This window comes from Tamandua tetradactyla, chromosome 16, assembly GCF_023851605.1.
Source record: "Tamandua tetradactyla isolate mTamTet1 chromosome 16, mTamTet1.pri, whole genome shotgun sequence".
Taxonomy (NCBI): Eukaryota; Metazoa; Chordata; class Mammalia; order Pilosa; family Myrmecophagidae; genus Tamandua; species Tamandua tetradactyla.
Genome location: NC_135342.1, coordinates 63,087,707 through 63,099,618, shown reverse-complemented (window position 1 = coordinate 63,099,618; position 11,912 = coordinate 63,087,707). Strand labels below are relative to the sequence as shown.

The following is an 11,912-nucleotide window of genomic DNA, read 5'->3' as shown; positions in this document are numbered from 1 at the left end:
TAGCTGTGTAGCTCTAAGCCTCAGTGTCTTCCTCCCAGAGATGGGAGTTGTAAGGATTGAAAAGGTTGAGCGAGGGTGAATTGTGCTTCAGTTAACCTCAACCAGAGAAACCCATCCTTTGCCAATGCTGTGTCTTCTACCTGCCTATATCTCCAGAGCACGTGGTGACAGGAAGTTCAGAGGTCAATGTCTGAATAACTGAAAAACACCTTGTCTCTATTGCACTGTGGACTTCCCAGAGCCCTTACCAGCTCCTTCCTTTCCAAGGGTATTACAGTGCCTGGAATTGCTGAAAAATTGAGGATCTATCTAACCTAAATGTTCACTCAAACTTGCTATTTGCAACCTTTTGGATGATGCAACTAAGCAGGGACAAAACTGAGTACATCAGCTTGATAGGAAGCACATGCCCCATTTAAAGGATCATCTTCGTGGGGAAGATAGAGCCCAGTGTTGCCAGATCCTCTGTTTTAGAGAAGGCAAAAAATCCAGTTGCTTATATGAAATCTCCTAATTTTTCAATGTTGGCAACTAATTCACATGTTAAAACTAACAAACAAAAAACACTCTGCAGGCCAAGCAAAATGTATCTGTGGGTCATATCCAAGCAACTCGCTGCTTGTAAGGGAGTGGTTCAGAAGCTCAAAGAACGGAGCAGCCAGTTGGGAAGGATCCTTTCTGCCATCCCAGCACAACTGCAGCATGGCTTCTCTGGGTGCAAGTGCTCTGACGCTGGCCCAGGATCGTCTCATGCCAACTTGGTTTCTAAGGCTCCAGCTGTGTCCCACAGGCTTACTGCTGGCTCTATGGAGTCTTTCAGATGGTGGGATGGCTCAGTACAACCTCACGAGTACATTAAAACCTCCTAAATGAACTCCTAAATGAACTCCCAAATGAACAGTGGGTCCAAATGCAACATCATGAGAACAGTAATCATTCTGCCCATATCAACTGGTTTTGCCCCCTAAATGTCTTCCCTGGGGAGTATATTCCCCTTTTCTGATCTGCAGGGGAAGGGACCTGGGTGTTATAAAGCAGGTAAGTCTTTGCCATTGTGTCCAGTCTGTACCACAGATTTGCTTGTAATTAACATCCAGTTTGTGGGGCCTTATTTGCATTCATCTCTGTAGGGGGAAGTGGGTGGGAGATGCTTTTTAAGGGGTTGATACAATAAAGCCCAAGTTTATCTCTTCTTACCAGTCAGGATTTAGAACAGAACTAATTCCATACCCAATCATTTAAAAACATGGATTCAGATGTTGCTGAATTGGCTTTTGCACAAGTTGCAGAGGAAAAGCATTCCTATTTGACTCAGTAGTAGAAGATATATGCCGGACTTCGACATTCATTTACCAAACACTGAAGCCCAGCTCTGAGCTGATCCCTCCTATCTACGAGGTTATCAGTTTGAAGACATGGAAATTTACTGTACATGGCAGTTTATAATTAAACATCATTGAGAGAATCTGACTAGAGGAGTTGGAGGATTTCAAGAAAGAGATCTTCGTGAGCTGGAATGGGTTGGGTCAGGTTTCATGATCTTGGCTATTGTATTAGAAAGGAAAGAATATTCCAGGATAGGAAAAGTAGATGAAGAACAAGAATGGGTATAGGAGTAGGTGTAAAGAGAGGCCTCGATAAAACCAAACTTTTCACAAAAGAGCTGACCACTCTCCCTGTTACATAGGAAGTGCTGATCAGTTTTAGCTGCTATGAGGAAGAGAATGCTTTGAGGAGGACAGCTTCTGGAGGGCCTTAAGTGATCGACTAAGGAGTTTGGAAACTATGTAAGATATCTGAGCATGGGAGTGATTGGTTACATTTACTGTCTGGGGATGGTTGAGCTGGTGGTCTTTTTGGGGTAAAGACTGATAATGGGGGATAGGAGACCTGCTAGGAGGCAGGTTAACCAAAAGCAAAGGCCTGAGAAGGGGCTGTGATGAGGACGGTTGGTGCTGCCTTCAGGAAATGAAGGTAAGGTCAAGAAACTGCCTTGAGGACAACTCATGGTAGAGGTGGAGGAATAAGCAAGAGAAAGAGATTGCTAGTTTGGAGAGTTGAAGGGGCTGTTCTCAGAGCTTTGGAAGATTTGAGGTACCTACAACTGACAGTTCTACAAAGATCTTACCTGTCAACTAAGTTTCAAATTCAAGCTCATGAAATGCTTAAATTTCTTGCACAAATAGGAGTCTGCCATCCAATCTCTCATCACTGGTGCTTGCGGCTGCAGAACAACCTTGCCAGTAACCAGGTGTTCTCTCCCTCCCCCCGTTTTGCCCTGCTGGTCTCCTAGTGAATGACTTGGGCAGAGGGAGGAGGTAGGGGCGGGGGAAGAGCTGCGTTCTCTCCACAGGGTGCTCCCTTCCTCCCTCTGACCTCACGCTTCAGTGCCCCTTCCTGGCATCCAGCCCACAACTTCTCGCAAAGCAAAACAGACTGCCCAGACCTCCATGCCCAAGCACATACCCTCCCCCCAGGCTCCATCCCATCAGTTTCTCCTGGGCTGACCACAATAAAAAGCTTCTTGAAGCTAGTGAAGGTGAATTTAAAATAGTACCAGGTTATTATCCCCCAGCTGACTAAATAGGGTTTTCTCTCCAAGTTGGCTTGATCTGCAAAACCAGTTAATATATAATTCAAAGTAGAAAACGTGTGCCTTGACTATATAAGGCAGCAACTACCAAACAAAGTTATCCTTTCATAACTTTCTCCTCTTAGTGACAAGGAGTCCGTCTGTAATCAGTACCAATTCTGGGTGCTGTTTGAAGAAATAGATCTTTAAGGATTTTTCTGTCCTGCAGTTACAATGGTTAGATTTTAACCCCATTCTCTTTCTCCTTAGAAGAACTGTTTTCATTTCAAATTAATGGGCCTTCTGCTGTGCTGGAGACAGATTAGGTCAGCCCCTACTAAGGAGCCAGGCTCTTTTATGCTGGCTTGCAGGTCAGGCTAGGAGGGTATGCTGGAGCAATAACTGAATATCAAAAAAAGGGGGGGGGGGGGATTGCAGATGTTCCTTTTGGAATCCTAGACAAAAAAAAAAAAAAAAAAAACAGCAAAAAAAACTTGTCGTGGCCATTTTTCTTTTCTTTTTTTCCCCTTTCTCTCTTCCCTGGGTGAATGCAGAAAAAAAAATGCAGGAGGAAATTTTCAAACATAATCTACCTTATTGGCGGAATATTATGCAGCTACTAAAAATTAAGTTCACAAAGAGAATGTAGGAATATGTAAAAATGCTTATAATGCAGTGTTAAGTGAAAAGGGCGGCAAACAAACTATGTGTGAATGATTACATTTATGTTGTTTTCTATTTGAATCCTATGAATTAAAAGGCAAGAGGGTAGTTCGTCCAGATATTCAGCTTTGTTTGGGTGTGAAACAGTGAGTTTTTTCCTCTCTACCTTTTTATCTATTTTCCAAATTTTCTTTCAATAAGTATAATAATTTTTTAATAAAAAGTTACTATAGAATGGTATGAATTCTAAGTCACAGAATTTCCTTGTACATTGGGTGGGGTGAAGCTTATATCATACGTGGGTTCATGTGGAAAAGGTTTGGCAAAATCAGTTTACAATGAAAGCAGTAAACAGTTGTTTCCAGGTAGATGGGAGGGCAGGGATATAGGATTAGTGGTAGCCAAAACCCCAGTAATTTGCTTTATTTAAATCCCTCCACTGTTCCTTTGCAGTAATTTAGCAGGGAAGGGGGCAATATGTAGAATTGTGTTAGTTCAACCAGCACATTTGTGTGATTATAAAAAGATACTCCCTCCTCCTGGCAATGCAGCCCCACCCCAGGGCCCAGGGCTTGGTTGTTTACAGCATCTTTTCATCCCCTCATCATGGTGATCCTGGATAAGGGGACAGGCTCACATTAAATGGGCTCTTGGAGTACCCTGAAACGAGGCTTTTCCTGAAAGTAAGTATTTCCAATTGATACTGATCTGATATGGGGTTCTTTGCCCAATGCACAAAACAGCTAATCTATGACACCAGGGTTTCAATAGGAAAAAAGTTTATTGCTACACGAAGCAAAGAGAACAGATAGCCTATAGGCCTAAAATCTGTCTTCCCAAACTGCAGTAACTCCAACGGTTTTTTTTAAAGAGGTACATGGTCCAGGAATCGAATCTGATAGTTTCATAGTGTCAAAAGATGGGCAAGTTTTAAGATAATGAGTATCAAGGGCTTGAGAAAATGAATTGAGAGATGATCTAATTATGGAGCATGCACAGACTATGTGCCTAGTTATAGAACGTATGTAAAAAAATTGTGGCTTTAATATGATGGTAGGTGTTCTGGTTTGCTAGCTGCCAGAATGCAATATACCAAAAATGGAATGGCTTTTAAAATAAGGGGAATTTAATGAGTTGCTAGTTTACACTTCTAAGGCCGAGAAAATGTCCCAATTAAAACAAGTCTAAAGAAATGTCCAATCAAAGGCATCTAAGGAAAGATACCTTGGTTCAAGAAGGCCGATGAAGTTCAGGGTTTCTCTCTCAGCTGGAAGGGCACATGGCGAACACGGTGTCATCTGCTAGCTTTCTCTCCTGGCTTCCTATTTCATGAAGCTCCCCGGGAGGTGTCTTCCTTCTTCATCTCCAAAGGTCGCTGGCTGGTGGACTCTCTGCTTTGTAGTGTTGCTCTCTCTGAATCTCTCATTCTCCAAAATATTTCCTCTTTTATAGGACTCCAATAAACCAATCAAGACCCACTCAAATGGGTGGAGACATGTCATCCCCTAATCCAGTTTAACAACCATTCTTAACTAAATCACATCAACCAGGGAGATGATCTCATTACAGTTTCAAATATACAGTATTGAATAGGGATGATTCTACCTTTATGAAATGGGACTTATATTAAAACATGGCTTTTCTTAGGGGACATGCTTCCTTTCAAACCAGCACAGTAGGCATGATTTTTAGTATTATAATGAGGTATAGGTCACTTATAGGTTAAAGCTTAAGCTATTATTTATATCGGACAGGCTAATTTTGATTAGATCTTGCTTTGTCTAGTAAGATAGTATAGGAATTGGGTGGTTAGTTCTAGAATGACTTAAGTTCCTTTATTAAGACTCCAAAGTTGTACAATAGGATAAGGGAGTACAAGCAGGGCCAGTTAGGAGGTTTTTACAATCACAAGATAAAAGTTATATAGTTATACAACCATTATGAAAGATCAAGACGTCTGGGTTACAATTCAGTGGTTTCAGTCATTATGGGTATATCTTTTTGTCTAGTCTACAATATACTAGAAAGTAAGAAAAAGGCATCTATATAATGATTCAGTCATCCTAATTATTTGTTAATTCTTAATTTATCTATTATAATTCCTCCCTTTTGTTTTGGTCATTCCTCAATATTGAGGGGTATCTGGATGATGACCACTTTGACTTCTTCATGCTGAAAAGGGTGTCAACTTTACAGGGTAGAGGAATAAAACTGGTGTTTGGTCCTGAATAGACTGGTACCTCTGGATTTCAGAGCTTAACTTAGATAGGAACAATCTGCAGGCCTTAAATTTCTGAAAATAAACTTAATAAGTAAACTGAAGATTATAAGTTTAAATAAAAGGAGTAGATGTATTATGATTAAGTGATTTATAACTATGTCACATTGGGAAAATAACTTTTTGATACATTTTTAGATAGAACCAGGAGTATTCCTTATGGTTTTCAGCAACAGTGTTGGCAATTTCTGGCTGAAACTTACCTAAGAGTAACCTCCAAAATACCTCCTGACTCTTTTGGAAATCTCTTAGCCATTAAAACTTTATTTTATTTCTTTTTTCCCTTTTAATCAAGAAAGAATTGCTCATCCCACAGTGCCAGGGCAGCTCACCCCTGGAAGTAATGTCCCACATAGTGGGGGAAGGGAGTTCATTTGCAGACACGTTTGAGCAACAAAGATGTTTTCAGGGGGTGAGTCAGGTATTACATCATCACAGAAATAAGTTTTATAAGTGTAAGCCTCAAGATTGAAGGCTTAGCTTATTAGCATTTTCCCTTATTTATGAGGCAGAGCTCATGTATGCTAGAGTTTTTCATAGGTTTCCCTGCTATAAGTTTAAATGGAGAGCATTTATATTTTCTTAAAAAGAGAGTGGACCTTAGATTTAGACCTAGCAATGTTCCTTGATTACAGTTTTAGTAAATTGGAATTCCCTTATTGCTTGAAAATATAGTAGAAATTCACCCCAGATGGGGAGGTTTAATGGTTATATCTTTCCTTTTCTGTCCTTCAAAGGACTTTGCAAATACTTTTCATTTTATGTCTAAAACACTCTGAAATATATCAGGTATTACATTAACTTGTACAGAGTAGCAAGAGCGTATTCTCTAACCGAGGTTCTACGTTAAATGAGGCTGAGTTAGGCCCTCTAAGTGAACTGATTAGACCAGTTAAACTAGATAGTGTGCTACAGAAGATTTCAAACAGAGTCAAGAGGTTATCCTGGGGGTTAGTCTTACGTGTTATACAGATATCACCTTTTTAGTAAAGGTATAATGGAGAGGTTGGAGGGAACTGCCTGAAACTGTAGAGCTGTGTTCCAGTAGCCATGTTTCTTGAAAATGATTGTATAATGATGCAGCTTTTGCAATGTGACTGTGTGATTGTGAAAACCTGTGTCTGATGTTCCTTTTGTCTACCTTATGGACAGATGAGTAAAACATATGGATTAAAAATAAATAATTAGGGGGATCAAATGTTAAATTTAGTAGATTGAAATGCTAGTGATCAATGAAAGGGGTATGGTATGTATGAATTTTTTTCTTTTTATTTCTTCTTCTGAATTGATGCAAATGTTCTAAGAAATGATCATGCGATGATATGGTGAATTATTGACTATATACCCAGAATGGAATGATCATATAGTAAGAATGTTCATGTTTGTGTGTTATGTTTAAAAAAAATTTAAAAAAACTTTTTCTTTTTTGTTTTCTCACAGAAATTAAATATTTAAAATACAGATAATATTATGTTTGACCTTGTATTCAGAGTCACTTAGATCAGCCCTACTTCAACTGAAGTCTGATTCTTTCTTTAGCTTCTTTAACAGTCATTTTATGGAGTTGTCTTTTAGAATTAATGCTGCTTCTTTAGCACCTTTAGAGCTGGAGAAACTTGAGTCTCAGGTGTCACATAGACACCTGAAGTTCCAGGGAGTAGCTAGGTTACACTCATAGAGCAAAGCATCTCAGAATTTAGAAATAATAATTAAAGCTCAGGAACCAATGTGGCTGCTGCAAAATCTTACAATCTAGGCCCTAATTTCTAGAAATAAAAAAAATTTGACAATTTATTTTGAAGTCATTAATTACAGACTACAGCTGTTGTTCTGTTTGATTCTCACACTTTTACCAGAGTTATGTGAATTAACAGGTAGAATATAATTTATTGACTTGCCTTGCTTCTCTTTTAAAGTCCTTTTTTATTGAAGATGAAGTCCGACTTGTAAGTTGCCTGCATGCATTTTTAGAGAAGCCTATCAGAGTAAAACAATGTAACTGATAAGGAAATTTAGTTGTTTCTGTGACATGATTTTTTAAAAATATCTAAAACTATGATTAATATCATCATACTGTTGTCCAATATTATGCAGATCAGTATCAGGACATAATATAGACAGTAAGAACATAATTAAGTCTTTAAGGATCTTATACAGTTTCTAAATATGTGAATAATATTTCATCCATCCAAATTTAACAAGCAGAAGGTTAGAAAATCCCTACTAACTTTACACTTCCCAAACATTTCTTGTGCAACTTATAAAATATTAAATGCAACTATTTTCAGCACCTTACTTTCCTTTCATCTAGTTTGCCTTTATTTTGCTTTCATTTGTTTAATTAAAAATATTTTTATTAGTGAGGTTGTGGGTTTACAGAGCAGTCATGCATAAAATATAGGATTCCCATACACCACTCCACCACCAACACTGGTGTTGGCGTGGAAAGTTTGTTACAATTGGTGATAATTTTTTTATGTAATTCTATTTTTTAATAGTAGTTACATTTGTTACAATTAGTGAAAGATTATTAAAGTAGTAGTATAACTTTTGTTCATATTTTACGTAGAGCTATTATCCCCATGTTCCTGACCTATTATATTATTATTAATATTATTATTATTTTCATGCATGTCTTTATTTTAGTACTCATCTACCCACATACTGGATAAAGGGAGTGTCAGTCACAAGGTTTTTACAATCACATGGTCACACTATTAAAGCTATATGTTATACAATCTTTGTCAGAGATCAAGGCCACTGGATTACAGTTCAACAATTTTAGGTACTTCTTTCTGGCTATTCTAATACACTAGAAATTAAAAAGAAATATCTATATAATGAGTCAGTAGTCATAAGCATTTGTTAAACCCTAATATCCCTCTCATTTGATCATTCTTTCAATTATCAGGTATATCTGGGGAATGACAATTCTTTAACTTCTTTAGGCTGGAAAGGGGTACTGACCTTATGAAGTAGAGGAATGAGACTAGATGATGTTCTTGGAGAGACTGGTACCTTTGGGTTTCAGGTCTTATCTGGCATAGGAACCATCTGGAGGCCTTAAGATGATGAAAAAATAAAATAAATTTACTAACAAATTCTTATAGAGTCTCAGAGCCCAGGGTATTCTTTAGGATTTTCAGGAACCATCTTACATTTTACAAGGTAAAAGAACAAATCCTTTGTAATCATTTGAAATTTAAAAAGATCCCATTTAGGGTTTGATTCAGAATGTTAATGTAGAGTATTTTTTTCCTAAATAGAACACTTAGATGGTTAAGAAAAACTTCATAATTTTTCAATAAGAAAAGACTAACAATTTAAGAATATTTCTTTATTTTAAGAGAGTAAACTAAATTTTGTTTTGCATGGATTTAATGTTTGACATAAAAACTTTTTATTAAATGTTAGTCAACATTGACAATAAATAACATTCATTTCCACAAACCTTTTTTATAACCTTTTTTAATCATTTAGATTTTTCCCTACACATTTCTGCTTTGTATTGTGCAAAAAGCAGTTACTTCCTTTTAGGACAAAACCACATCCTTAAATGAGCTTATTACATTTTAGTCAGCACTGACTATGACAAACAAAATATACTTTTATAAATCCTTTGCAACTTTCTATATTTATTCACGTATTATGTTGTATAATTCTGCTTCTTATTCTGTGAAAGCTAGTTATTTTACTTTAGGACAAAATTATACTTTTTCTTTAATAAGGCATATTCTGCATACTTTATATACCTGCATACTTTAAACGGGGTCTTTGAAGTGCTTTTTATTATATAACTTATAAAACACAATAAAGTTTGTCAAAAAATAATAATTCGAATTCATTAAACTCAAACTTACATTTTCATCATCTTAAAGATCTAATAGATATGTTATTTTATTTTATCAGTAACATAAATTTAGGGAGAATATATCTAAAGATTATAAAATTGTGTGCTTGTATTGCGCTTAACAATGATAGTTTATAGTGGATGTTTTCCAGAAATATTGCTTTCTTTACCATTTTATCAGTATTTTAGTGAAATATAGTATGTATAGTTTCTGAAGCAACTCTCTTGATATTAGTATGGTAGCCAGTAATGTAAAAAAAAAAAAATTGTTTTCTCCTCCACTGGAGGTTAAAAAGGTCTTTGTTTTTACAGTTCCCTAAACTTACGAACTTCAAAAGCATAATGATCATCAGACTCTGGAAAACTTTTTTTTTGCATGGGCAGGCACTGGGAAACTGGAAAACATATTTTAATTGTTTAACTTGTCCACGCATAATCCAGGAAAACTTTTTCATGGCTCTTAATGATATTTTCCATTACCTATTGGAGCTTTTCAATTTGGCAACTGGATTTTATTCAATTACCCTCATCCCAAGGCTAGAAATATATTTTAGTAACCATTTGTCTTCTGTGGCTACTGTTGCAAAAGTATTGTTAGAAAAAAAAAATTCTAATTTGGGGAAGAATAGGACACACCATGCAAAACATGGCCTATTCCTTAACAGTCTTTCTGTCCTTTTTTTTTGAAGCACTCTTCAAAAAGCACTTTTTCTTTTTTATATGGGCAGGCACTGAGAATCGAACCCAAGTCTCCAGCATGGCAGGCGAAAACTCTGCCTGCTGAACCACCATGGCCCATTCTTTTTTTTGAAGAAGAAATTATACATTTTTGGAAGAAACTGTACATTCACATTGCATACTTATACAGTTATATATAGGATAATCAAGATATTGATAAAAATGAACATTAAATTTAAAGAGACAATTCACAAATATGTAAACATATATAAGAACATGCAAAAATTTATTTAGCATCACTGGTAATTGAAGACAGTATCAACAATGCAATATCACTTCATAAATTGATATTTTTTCACATTCAGTTAGGGTGGTTCTGATGGAATATTTGTAGTCACAGATAAAGTCAGAATAAGATAGGATTATCAAGCACCCAGGTGTTCAGGTGATCAATTAGGTCTGTCCTTATCATTCTTAATCTCCAAGCCCAGTAGAAAGAATTTTTAAGCCAAATCTACACTTTTCTTATCTTTTCTGCACCTAACTCTTTCGCCTTAACTGGTTTTGTTTTTATGATTTCTGCTTGAATTTGGTTAAGGTTCAGGAGAAGGACTTGGGGTGGGGGGGGCATGGATAGGTGAGATAGAAAGAATGTGGAGGATTTCTTAGCTTTTTTGTTCCGAATAATTTTGTCTATTCAGATAGATTTCTACATAACTTTCACTAGTAATCCATGCAGAGATGGATTTCGAATTTAAGAGCTCAGGGTCTTCAAGACTTTGACAGTGCTGCCCCCTGAATCTTCCTGGCTTAGAGTAAAAAGGTCTGAGTGTCTAGGCTTATAGGTCTGCCTGATGAGACTGATTTTTTTCTAAACCCATCGAGTCTTCAGTAGGTTTGGGGAGTTATTTTAAGCCAGGACACAGAGGGGGAAAGCAGGAGAAATTTAAAGCGCACTAGAAGCTCAGTTTTCTTCATTTCTGGGACTCCAGGAGTACTAACTTTTGTATGTGGGTGCTTATTTATCTTTAAACAATTTGAATAGAGCTCTTTTAAGAATATTTGTTTGTTAATTTGGAATTACCATGAGAGGTAAGAAAACATACATTGAACAGACAGACACAAATAGAAAATTAGACACACGAAAACAAATATAGAAATATAAAACTTACTAATTTGAATTATATATTTTTTCTGATATGATGTAATTAAGATACTATCCACATATCTTATTAATGGAGTAATTCCTTCTCTGGATTTTAGTTTAAGTAAATGTTGTTTAGTATGATCTATAGTACCTGGTTGGAGTTTTACTTATTATTTTGCACATCCGGGTTTCTATCACCGAAGGTGTTTGGTTTTATAGCTTTTGCGATTTCTTCTGGGATAATGGTGATTTGCTTGTCTTTCAAAGGGAACAGCAGCGCCGTTTACAATGCAGAAGTTTGTCCTGAAGGCACTTCTGTTGATAAACAATCTGGAGAAAAAGTTATTTGGGCATCTAACTTGGTTAACTGGCTTTTCCCTACAAAGGAAATTGAACAATTTAGGTGCTTACAGGGAGGTATGCTTTAAATTTTGGGTTTTATTTTGGCAGTCTAGCTGCTCTAGTAATGGTTTCTTTGCATTTTTACCAGACATTCCTGTTGTAATAGCTGACTGGTTGAAAATTGCATTAGGTTTTACTTAATCTCCTGCTTTAATAAACTCAATTTATTGTTTTCCCACCTGTATTGTCACCCAAAGCTCCTGATCAGAGATTGAGAGGAGAGGTGTTTCTTTTATTAGAGGCCCAGGAAGTGCTGTTTGCCTTTTGAAGTACTGGCCCTGTTGTGATAAAGCTTAAAGGCGATTTTAACAACTTAGAGATA

The 11,912-nt window shown here is 36.7% G+C and overlaps 1 protein-coding gene across 1 annotated transcript in view; it reads right to left on the bottom strand.

Annotated features, from left to right (window-relative positions):
• Positions 1 to 3,068: 3,068 nt before the first annotated feature.
• TANGO6 (transport and golgi organization 6 homolog) overlaps positions 3,069 to 11,912 on the bottom strand; it is a 294,759-nt gene continuing 285,915 nt past the window's right edge. Inside the window, exons 20-21 of the transcript XR_013163629.1 lie at positions 8,481 to 8,575; positions 3,069 to 7,490 (exon numbers count right to left, since the gene is read on the bottom strand). The gene's annotated coding sequence lies outside the window, so the exon portion shown is untranslated. The remainder of the gene's footprint in view (positions 7,491 to 8,480; positions 8,576 to 11,912) is intronic.